Below are 12,231 nucleotides of genomic sequence, written 5' to 3'. Positions count from 1 at the left end.
AAATGAAAGGTGGTGTGATGTATTCCAATTTGATACAAATTGTACTCATTTATTCTAAGTGAAAATTTTAAAACTTTCCATGAGTTGTTATGAAAATTATTGTTTTTGAATATTTTGCAATGAAGCCTCTCATTTTGAAAAGCACAAATGAATTTAATTAGTTGAGTGTATTAACAGTGATTAGAATAAAAAGCTTTATGAGTAGGACAAAAGTAAATCAAAGAAGTTTTTAGGTTATAGTTGGAAGACTTAGAAATATCATTTAAAATAGAAAATATAAAATTAATGTATAAACAGTATTTGACCCACTGTACAGAAGAAAATTTCTGTTGACATGTGGTAAGAGAAATATCTGGTTGCATTTATATCAAAGGTGAGATATTGACTGAGGTTATTAAGGTCAATACTTATCTCAAGTGAAGAATAAATCTTGAGTTTTTCATTGACTCAAAATATCAGTACATGTTCACTAACAAAAACACTAAAAGTGTACTGTAACCATGTTTTAATATTTTCTTATAATAATGACTTTTGGGAGAGACTGCTATTTCTCTGACCACAGTTTTGAAAGAAATCAAATCGATCAAGTTGCTAGGGCAAGGAACTTACCGTGGCCAGTCTGGACTTGTCTTTCTTCGCTATTGCTCTTATTTTCCTTTACTTTTTATGTGTATCCTATAAGAGAAGGTGCTTTTGCCCACACCTGTGGGTTAACTGTGTATTTTTGTCTAGAGTAAGCAAGTGGTAATTTTGTAGGAAGGAAGAACAGTTTCCCACAGGGGATATAATGACCTCCAGGTGTTCCAGATGGACCACTGATGTGCAGAAGGGCTTCTGGGAGGTGGTGTTGAGGTGTCAGCTGATTCTCGAATTTGATGCAAGTGCAGAAAAAGGTCTGTGATTTAAAATTGTGCAGGATGTAAGCCATGCCTTCAGCTTGCCTTTCATTGCTCAGGTGAAAATAGATTGTCATGTGCCAGAAAGGGTGTATAATTGTGTGTGTCTGTGTGTGTGCGTGCGTGTATGTGCCTGTGCATGCCCCTGTGTGCACAGGCTTGGCACAGAATACGGGATGGATGGATGAGGCTCTCTGCCTTTGCAGATCTGTTTTCTCTGGATAGTTTTCCTGTTTCTTTTGCTCAGGTTTGGAGAAGGACTGCCCGGTTCATAGACACAGTTGCATCCTCTGCAGTTGGTCCCCTTCGATCCTGTATTAATCTCACCCACAAACATGATGTGTCCATGGCACTGGGCTGATGACTTTACTCTCAGAGACAGTTTGGAGCAACAAATGCTCAGGAATTTCTGTTACTCTGCAGACAACCAGATGTGGGCCTTGGCTGAGCCCTGCCAACCTCTGAGGATATAAGTAATTTGAAATTTTATACCTTACCCTTCAATCACTGCCTTATCCGTTTGCTGGTAATCCCCACATTATGAATTTTCTTATATCTCCTGTACTCTGTCTAGGAATTAAGGCTGTGAACACAGCAGACACCACAGTGACAGGGGATTATTATTGATGATGTTGCTAGCAGTTCTTCATCATGAGTTGTCGAATCCTATTGCTCTGGCCCCATCATCAATGAATTACATTCCTGTCCTTATAATTGGTAAATTATTCATCTTGAAGTCTCTTTTGTAAAAATGTTTCCAATATAAAACAGTTCTATGCCTAATGCATAGGTAGAAAGATACCAAAAAATAAAAAAAAAAATGCAAACCTCTTTGGCTTCAGGAGATCCATCAGGTTAGGGGCCCAGCCTTTCCCATGACAGTATCTAGACAGTATCTAATTGCTTCTTGGGCATGCATTAATATTTTCTTTTAAGAAGGAGACCATTGGGTTTGTGGAATATTTACTGCTGTGTTATGAAAAACTTCTTTCTTATGTTGGAGTTGAATTCTTTTTGGTTACCTTTTATTTAAACCTTCTGACCCAGTCATCTATGAACATCTATCAGGGATTGTCTCCGAATTGTCAGCTCACCGTGTCTGTTTTTCCTGCGTTCCTCTGGTTACTTCTGGCATTTCTCCTCTGGGTCAGTGCATTGCAGCCATCACTGTTTTTCCTTGTGGGCAGAAAGGTTTCCTTAACAACATACTGAGAGTTTATCCTAGCAAACCAGCTATCATTCAGGTGGCATGCCAGGAACTTCCATTGCCTTTCTTAATATTAAGTTCCCCCTATTTCCCTTGGTCACATTTTCAGTTTGAGGCCTGGCTACCCAGAATGAAGTCCACAGCTCCAAGGCTCCCTTGAAGTTAGATGGTGATGTGGAAACTTAGGGGCTTCCCAGGTGGCTCAGTGGTAAAGAATCCACCTGCCAATGCAGGAGACGTGGGGGATGTGGGTTCGATCCCTGGGTCAGGAAGATCCCCTGGAGAAGGCAATGACAACCCACTCCAGTATTCTTGCCTGGAAAATCTCATGGACGGAGCAGCCTGGTGGGCTACAGTTCATGAGGTTGCCAAGAGTTGGGCACGACCTTGTGGATGAGCATGTACGCCTGTTGTGATTTAACAGACAAGGGTTTATACCTGTAAATATTGAAAGGACACTAAAATATCTTCCTTAAAACATACCCGATCCACACACCTGGCTCCTTTTTCATTGTTTCTCCACTGATCAGTCTGTAATGTGTGTATAGGGGTCAAGGCCAGGAATTCTGTTTTAGAAGCTGGTGAGTGATGGGCTGTCCTTGATGGAGAACAAATCTCGGGTGGTACAGAGCTGAGCTGGGAACCTGGGACCCTTAATGACTTGGTACAGTTTCCACAAAATTCACAGGAGCCTATTTTTCTGTTCTGTTCACAGAAGCAAGAAAAAAACTTGATACTATGTTCTTGCCACTTTCATTGTGTATTTTCCCTTATTTGCAGCCAAACTTTCAGTCCTATATGGTAGATAATTTTTCTCTTGGACCGAATGAGACAGAAACAAGACTGGCTATTATCTTATCTAACACCACGTATTTCAAACCTTCCTGTAACATTTCAGACAAGCAGTCTCCAAGCCCTGTTTGAATGTCATCTGTCATATGTACCCTCCATCTCCCTGGGTCAACTAATTGGTTTGAATTTCTTCCTCTAAGATAAAATAGAACTTAAGTAATCCATTCAATACAAAGCAGATATTTAAGAATCAAGGACAGCTGTCATGTCTCCTTTAAAATTCAAGCTAAAAATTCAGAATAACTTTAACCCTTTCAATTTCTTCCACCATTGTAGCTATGGTTACCTAGGCATCTTACAGTTGTGCTTATCTGATTTCTCAGCATCTGCTGGTTACAACTGAAAACCATTTTCTGGATCAAGTCTAATGGGAACCAAGGAGAAAGCATATATGCCTATTCTCTCACTAGTACCAGGGTCTTCCCTGGTGGCTCAGATGGTAAAGAATCTGCCTGCAATGCAGGAGACCTGGGTTCCATCCTTGGATCAGGAAGATCCCCTGGAGACGGGAATGGCTACCCACTCCAGTATTCTTGCCTGGAGAATTTCATGGACAGAAGAGTCTGTTCATGGGGTTGCAAAGAGTCAGACACAACTGAATGATTAACACTTCCAGGCTTTCACTCACTATTATATTATCTTCTCATTGGATTATAAAATGCCTCTGACTTCCTGAAGCAGGTGACTGTGACAAAAATAAATGAACGGTCTTTCCCGCCTAAGTCTTCTTCTCTTAGAAACAAGTGCTCTGTGTTTTACAGGTGGTCCCACAGAAGGTAGGGGCTGTTAATTACAGAATCTTAGGGTCAGGTTCCTCTGTCTGGTGACATTCCTGTCTCATCGTCTGCCTGTCTTTCGAGGTTAGTTTACTGATTGTGTTACCAAAAACTGTCTCCCTGATTTAAAGGTACATTGGATTCTGTTTTGATATCTGAAAGAATTTATTTTGTGTGACTCATCATTACCTTCTTTTCTGTGAGGGTAGCCAACCTGGGGAAAATGCATGGGTGTCACAATGACAGTTTTCTTTGGGGGCACCCATGCTGAATGGTCTTGCCGAATTAGTCACAGGTCATGAATAATCGTCAAGGATTCGATGCAGGTAATTAAATTGGAAAGGAGACCGTCTCCTACAGCACTCACACTTGGTGAACAGGAAAACAAGGCCCAAGAGGTGACGTGGGGAAATCACTTACTGTGTTGACAAGATCCAAGGAAGAGCAGAGAAGCCCTGACCTCAGGTGGTGGGTGACTCTGGGCCTCCTGTTGACTCTTGCCACCTAATTGCTCCAGCCAAACTAAGTCTTATTTCTTGAATCTGTTTTATGTTCTGAGACTGACTTTACAGATTTATTTGAAATTTAAAAGATAGTTTCACTGAAAAATCACTTGTTTGACAAAGTAAAACTTCAAATGAAACCTCTTATAAAATCAGTATAGATAAATTCATAAAATATCAATAGGTACATGGAAAACTAAAGGAAAGTCTAGTTTCTTCAACCACTAAAATTCATTAGAAGACATTTTGTGACTTATTGAGAAGGGAAGAAAATGCATTTGTACATCTTTGTTGGCATCAAAGGGAAAGAAAGTCTGGAACTGGGCTGTTGGCTTTGAATGGATGCTGGAAGGCAGGGCAGAGCAGGTGACCTATAGTCAGACCTGCACCCCTATTGGGGGGTTGGAGGGGGCATTTAGTGTGTGTCCCTCCAGTGAGGGGACGGGCAGAAGAAGCAGGGCATTCCAGCCTGTGTCTGGTCCAATTGACCTCTTTATATGTTTCCTAATAGATGATCCTCCTGGGAAGAAGCAGGCAGCTCTGACTAGTAAGCAGCTGCTTGAATGATATAACACCTTTCCCTAAATAATGTTATTAAATTACTGTTCTCCAGCAGAGCACGTCATAATGCTAACGTACCTGGACAGTTGAAATCCTGTCTCCGTGCTTTGAAATCAAAGAACTGTTACTGAATTAAGTCCTATCAACCGTGCTGGGGCCTTTGTGTGGCTGAGGCTCTCTGCCTCAGTGGGTAAGGTTTGTTTTTCCATTCTGGTTGCAAATAATGAAACCGAAGCTGAGATGCATGCAGCACAAACTTTATTCATGGCCATAAAATGAAGAAGTGGGAACTTAGTTCACAGGCTAGCTTCTCCCATGTAGCCAGAGGGATTTGTAAAGAATAAAGACAGAGAAGAGGAAAGTGAAAATGTAAGTGTTAGTAACTCAGTCGCATCCTACTCTGTATAACTCCATGAACTGTAGCCCGCCAGGCTCCTCTGTCCATGGAATTCTGCAGGCAAGAATACTAGAGTGGGTTGTCATGCCCTTCTCCAGGGGATCTTCCCAACCCAGGAATTGAACAAGGGTCTCCTGTATTACAGGCAGATTCTTTACCATCTGAGCCACCAGGTAAGCAATGAAGGGGAATCATATGCATTTGTCTACAGGGCAAGGGGTGGGACTTTTCAAGGCAGTGGGTGCCAGACCCATTTTATCCTTTTTTGGTAATGGTCAGACCACAAGTAGGTATGCCATTTAATATGATAATGTAGTAAAATCATATAAAGAGACTCAGGGTCTGTTGGAGGTCAGATTCATCTCCATCTTAGTCCCAGCTGGTTCCTTGTTTTTTTTTTTTTGTTTGTTTTTTTGTTTGTAGCTTCCTTTCTTATCTCTGGACCCTATGACTTAAAGATTTGTGTTGACATCTGCTGGAGAAGGCACTGGCAACCCACTCCAGTACTCTTGCCTGGAAAATCCCATGGACGGAGGAGCCTGGTAGGCTGCAATCCCTGGGGTCGTTAAGAGTCGGTCATGACTGAGTAACTTTACTTTCACTTTTCACTTTCATGCATTGGAGAGGGAAATGGCAACCCACTCCAGTGTTCTTGCCTGGAGAATCCCAGGGAATGGGGAGCCTGATGGGCTGCTGTCTATGGGGTCACACAGAGTTGGACATGACTGAAGTGACTTAGCAGCAGCTGCTAAAAGTGGGGGTTGGTGGGAGCAAGGACCTAGCACAGCTGAGGCAAGAGAACTATGGTTTTCATCCAGTACCTGTGCAACTTGGTGTTAAACGAGCCTTCTAGGTAATATGTTGAGTGTAGGTAACAAGTTGGCATTGGTGTATTTGGCAGAAAGCTTTACCTTCCTCGTGGTAGTCTCTGCAAACTCTCTCTGTAGACCTTTTCTTAAGACCTGGATGACATCTTGTAGACCTGTTATCTTATGTACTTTCTAGAAGGAGAGGCCAGAAGTCACAAAACTTTCAGCTTGTATTACCTAGGAGCTGTGACAGTTGTGGATTGTTATAAATTACGGGATGTCAACTGCAACTGGATCATGACAAATGTTACATTTAGCAAAATATTTTTAAAACTCTCTGCTTCTCAGTGTTGGCTGATTCCAACTTATTCAAATATGAGATATGAGACTACCAAGCATTGCTTACTCAAAAGGTTGAAGAAACTTGAATGTTTACCCTAAGGTTTTTGTATAATTGCATCCCATAGGAGATTTTGAGAAGGCAAGAAGAGCGTTTCTATAGATTGGAAGGTCTTGGGAGTCAGGTGTCAGCATGCTGTCTCCTTCTCCTCTTCATCCAGTAGGAAGGGATAGATGATGGGTATTTATTTCTCCCTTAAGTCAAGTGAGATCCTTGGAGCACTAAATGTCTTCTCTGTAGGCTTCTCAGATGATGCTACTGGTAAAGAACCCACCTGCTAATGCAGGAGATGGAGGAGATGCGGGTTTGATCCAAGGGTCGGGAAGATCCCTTGGAGGAGGGCATGGCAACCCACTCCAGTATTCTTGCCTGGGGAATCCCATGGACAGAGGAGCCTACTGGGCTACGGTCCATAGGGTCACAAAGGGTTGGACACAACTGAAGTGACTTAGCATGCACACACTGTAGGTTTAGAGTCATGGTGTGCGAGGGAATGATTGCGTGGTTAGATTCCCTGAGTTTAGAGTGAGAAGGGCTTGCTCATCCATTGAGATTGAACGCTTAGTGTTTGTTTGGGTAAAGAGTGTAGAAGTATTTTGAGTAGAATGTGAAATCCTGTCTAGAAGGGCTGCCTTGAGCTGCAGAAGAAGTGGCCACCAGATTCCTAGAGGTGGAGCTATAGAATTCTAGCTGGGGAGAGCTTTTCTGTAGCTTCAAGTGAGCTACTTTTCCAGTGTTAGGAGAATGGACAGGCGCTCTGAAGAACTGATGAAAACTCTCCATGAGGAATGGTCAAGTGCATGGATGCACTAGCTCCAGAGAATGCATGGCTGGCTCACCACCATGCCCTGCTGTGACCTCTGAGGGGTAGTGACCATAATTATCAAGCTGGTGGGATTCTGGAGAAGAGAAAAGAAGATAAGCCAGCTCAGGATCAAAATGATTGGCTTACTCAGCCCAGAGCTTATAAAATAAAGAGGTTGAAAATTTGCTTTCAAGTTTGATTACCATAATTCTAATGACCATAAACTGGAGGTATTTATTATTTTATTATACATTTTAATTGTAACCATAGTCTAAGTGTATCTATTATTTTATTATAAACAGAAACTGTTTTTTAAATGTAACTAATCAGAGAACTGTTTTTATTTTTTACCAAAAATGTTATGAAGCTTGCCCTAAATTTATCCAGAAACAGGGAAACTTTACCATATTGGCTTATAGTTAAATGTATTTACACATAAAAATATTGCCTTTAAAGGTAAATTACATTCTACCAATTCTTGAAAGCCCTTTTCAGCTTCAAATTCCTAAGATTTTAATATTCTTCCCTCCTTTCTTATGCACTTCAGTTTTCTTTTTTGAGAATTTTGAATGAGGTAGGCTGTCTTTATCACAGAGTCTGCTATAAGAGTTTATTGTGCACAATTCTATAATGTTTAAATGTGATGCCTTTTATTAATATATACTTTTATGTGCAATTTAAAGTTGAATTGATATTATTTTTCCTGAAAAGGAAGTTAGTTTAAAGTGTACAAGATTTATAAAAGTACTATATTTCATAATGGATCTTAGTAAACATAACTTAGCCAATTTTTTTGTACTAACACTCATGCTGAGGAAACACAAGTAGCAACTATAGAAATAAAAGTACTATCAAGAAATCAAAAAATGATATTTAGAAATAGCTACAGAATTTTATGAAACAGCTCCTTGTCTCTATGGACTCCTGTGTATTTCAGAATGCAGGATTTTGAGTTTGAAGATGATGACAAAAGAACTCTGAAAATCAGGTTAAGGAAATTGGCAGAGCCAACCAAGTGATAGAATTACCTTAGCACAAGAAACACAAGTTTTGAGATTTTAACAATCCTATAATTGGCTCATTTCCAGACTATGATTCATTTTACTTGTTACTGGTAGTGTTTCCATAATTTTTTTACCCTCAAAGATATACACTAGAACCTTAACTTTTCTGACCAAGGTAAATCAATTATCAAACTCAGCAAAGAGAGAATCACAAAGAAAAACCACTGATCTCTAAAGCTGCAACCTATGACCCTTGTCTGCAGCACAGAGGTAAAAAAAATAGAAGGCTGACTGAAAACGATAAAACCACTTTGGTGATCGCTGTGCATTTACCATGTTCTTTATTTCCAACACAGTACAATCTGATGAACCATAGAAGATGGGTTCTTCCAAACTCTGGAATAGTATTGTGACTTTCCTTTACTGAGTTTCTCAGCAGCTCTTATACTTTCAAATCTGCTGATGTTATGACTATTTGTTTATTTGGAGCAAACCTGAATTAATCCTTGTTAGGAAATTGAGAGTGAAGCTCTCTTCTTTCCATTTTTCCCAGTGATTTATTTATATTTATATTTTCTTTTTAGCTTCTCTTTTGAAATATAAAATATACAGTAAAGAACATTGTATTCTCATTTTTAATATAGAGCTCCATAAACTTGTCATTTTAACATTATGACAAAACATGATCCCACTGGTGAAGGGACTGGCAAACCACTTCAGTATTCTTGCCTTGAGAACCCCATGAACAATATGAAAAGGCAAAAAGATGTGACACTGAAAGATGAACTTCCCAGGTTGGTAGGTGCCTAGTATGCTCAATACTGGAGAAGAGTGGAGAAATAACTCCAGAAAAAATTAAGAGATGGAGCCAAAGTGAAAACAGCACTCAGTTGTGGATGTAACTGGTGATGGAAGTAAAGGCTGATGCTGTAAACAACAATATTGCATAGGAACCTGTAATGTTAGGTCTATGAATTAAGGTAAATTGGAAGTGGTCAAACAGGAGATGGCAAGAGCAAACATCGGCATTTTAGGAATCAGCAAACTAAAATGGACTGGAATAGGCGAATTTTAATTCAGATGACCATTATACCTACTACTGTGAGCAAGAATCCCTTAGAACAAAAAACCTCGAATAGCCAAAGCGATCTTGAGAAAGAAGAATGGAACTGGAGGAATCAACCTACCTGACTTCAGGCTCTACTACAAAGCCACAGTTATCAAGACAGTATGGTACTGGCACAAAGACAGAAATGTAGATCAATGGAACAAAATAGAAAGCCCAGAGATAAATCCACACACATATGGACACCTTATCTTGGACAAAGGAGGCAAGAATATACAATGGATTAAAGAAAATCTCTTTAACAAGTGGTGCTGGGAAATCTGGTCAGCCACTTGTAAAAGAATGAAACTAGAACACTTTCTAACACCATACACAAAAATAAACTCAAAATGGATTAAGATCTAAACATAAGACCAGAAACTATAAAACTCCTAGAGGAGAACATAGGCAAAACACTCTCTGACATACATCACAGCAGGATCCTCTATGACCCACCTACCAGAATATTGGAAATAAAAGCAAAAATAAACAAATGGGACCTAATTAACCATAAAAGCTTCTGCACATCAAAGGAAACTATCAGCAAGGTGAAAAGACAGCCTTCAGAATGGGAGAAAATAATAGCAAATGAAGCAACTGACAAACAACTAATCTCAAAAATATACAGGCAACTCCTACAGCTCTACTCCAGAAAAATAAATGACCCAATCAAAAAATGGGCCAAAGAACTAAATAGACATTTCTCCAAAGAAGACATACAGATGGCTAACAAACACATGAAAAGATGCTCAACATCACTCATTATCAGAGAAATGCAAATCAAAACCACTATGAGGTACCATTTCACACCAGTCAGAATGGCTGCAATCCAAAAGTCTACAAATAATAAATGCCAGAGAGGGTGTGGAGAAAAGGGAACCCTCTTACACTGTTGGTGGGAATGCAAACTAGTACAGCCACTATGGAGAACAGTGTGGAGATTCCTTAAAAAACTGGAAATAGAACTGCCTTATGATCCAGCAATCCCACTGCTGGGCATACACACTGAGGAAACCAGAAGGGAAAGAGACACGTGTACCCCAATGTTCATCGCAGCACTGTTTATAATAGCCAGGACATGGAAGCAACCTAGATGTCCATCAGCAGATGAATGGATAAGAAAGCAGTGGTACATATACACAATGGAGTATTACTCAGGCATTAAAAAGAATACATTTGAATCAGTTCTAATGAGGTGGATGAAACTGGAGCCTATTACACAGAGTGAAGTAAGCCAGAAGGAAAAACATAAATACAGTATACTAACGCATATATATGGAATTTAGAAAGATGGTAACAATAACCCTGTGTACGAGACAGCAAAAGAGACACTGATGTATAGAATAGTCTTTTGGACTCTGTAGGAGAGGGAGAGGGTGGGAAGATTTGGGAGAATGACATTTAAACATGTAAAGTATCATGTAAGAAACGAGTTGCCAAAAAAAATAAAAAAATAAACGAGTTGCCAGTCCAGGTTCGATGCACGATACTGGATGCTTGGGGCTAGTGCACTGAGACCACCCAGAGGGATGGTATGGGGAGGGAGGAGGGATGAGGGTTCAGGATGGGGAACACATGTATACCTGTGGCGGATTCATTTTGATATTTGGCAAAAATAATACAATTATGTAAAGTTTTAAAATAAAAGAAAAAAAGAAAGAAAAAAAAAAAAAAAACCACGTTGCAATGAAAAAACGATCAGAAAACATAAAAAAAAAAAAAAGAATCCCTTAGAAGAAATGGGGTAGCCCTCACAGTCAACAAAAGAGTCCAAAATGCAGAACTTGGATACATTTTCAAAAATGACAGAATGATCTCTGTTCATTTCCAAGGCAAACCATTCAATATCACAGTAATACAAGTCTATGCCCCAACCAGTAATGTTGAAGAAGTTGAAGTTGAATGGTTCTATGAAGACCTACAAGACCTTCTAGAACTAACACCCAAAAAAGATGTCCTTTTCATCATAGGGGACTAGAATGCAAAAGTAGGAAGTCAAGAAACACCTGGAGTAACAGGCAAATTTTGCCTTGGAGTACAGAATGAAGCAGGGCAAAGAGTAATTCTCAGAATTCTCCAAGCCAGGCGTCAATAGTATGTGAACTGTGAACTTCCAGATGTTCAAGCTGGTTTTAGAAAAGGCAGACGAACTTGAGTTCAAATTGCCAACATTTGTAGGGTCATAGACAAAGCAAGGAAATTCTAGAAAAACATATACTTCTGCTTTATTGATTACACCAAAGGCCTTGACTGTGTAGACCACAACAAACTGTGGAAAATTCTTCAAAAGATGGGAATACAAGACCACCTTACTTGCCTTCTCAGAAGTCTGTATGCAGGTCAAGAAGCAACAGTTAGAACTGGACATGGAACAACAGACTGGTTCCAAATAGGGAACGGAGTAAGTCAAGGCTGTACATTGTCACCCTGCTTATTTAACTTATATGTAGAGTACATCATGAGAAATGCTGGGGCTGAATGAAACACAAGCTGGAATCAAGATTGCCTGGAGAAGCACCAATAACCTCAGATATGCAGATGACACCACCCTTATGGCAGAAAATGAAGAAGAACTAAAGAGCCTCTTGATGAAATTGAAAGGCTGGCTTAAAACTCAACATTCAAAAAAACTAAGATAATGGCATCTGGTACCATCACTTCATGGTAACTATGGGGAAACAATGGAAACAGTGACAGATTTTATTTTTTGGGAGGGGCTCCAAAATCACTGCAGATAGTGACTGCAGCCATGAAATTAAATGATACTTGCTCCTTGGAAGAAAAGCTATGACCAACTTAGACAACATATTACTGTGGTGTTGGAGAAGACTCTTGAGAGTCCCTTGGACTGCAAAGAGACCCAACCAATCCATCCTAAAAGAAATCAGTCCTGAATATTCATTGGAAGGACTGATG

This window comes from Bos indicus x Bos taurus, chromosome 27 (assembly GCF_003369695.1).
Source record: "Bos indicus x Bos taurus breed Angus x Brahman F1 hybrid chromosome 27, Bos_hybrid_MaternalHap_v2.0, whole genome shotgun sequence".
NCBI lineage: Eukaryota > Metazoa > Chordata > Mammalia > Artiodactyla > Bovidae > Bos > Bos indicus x Bos taurus.
This window is presented reverse-complemented; position numbering follows the sequence as displayed.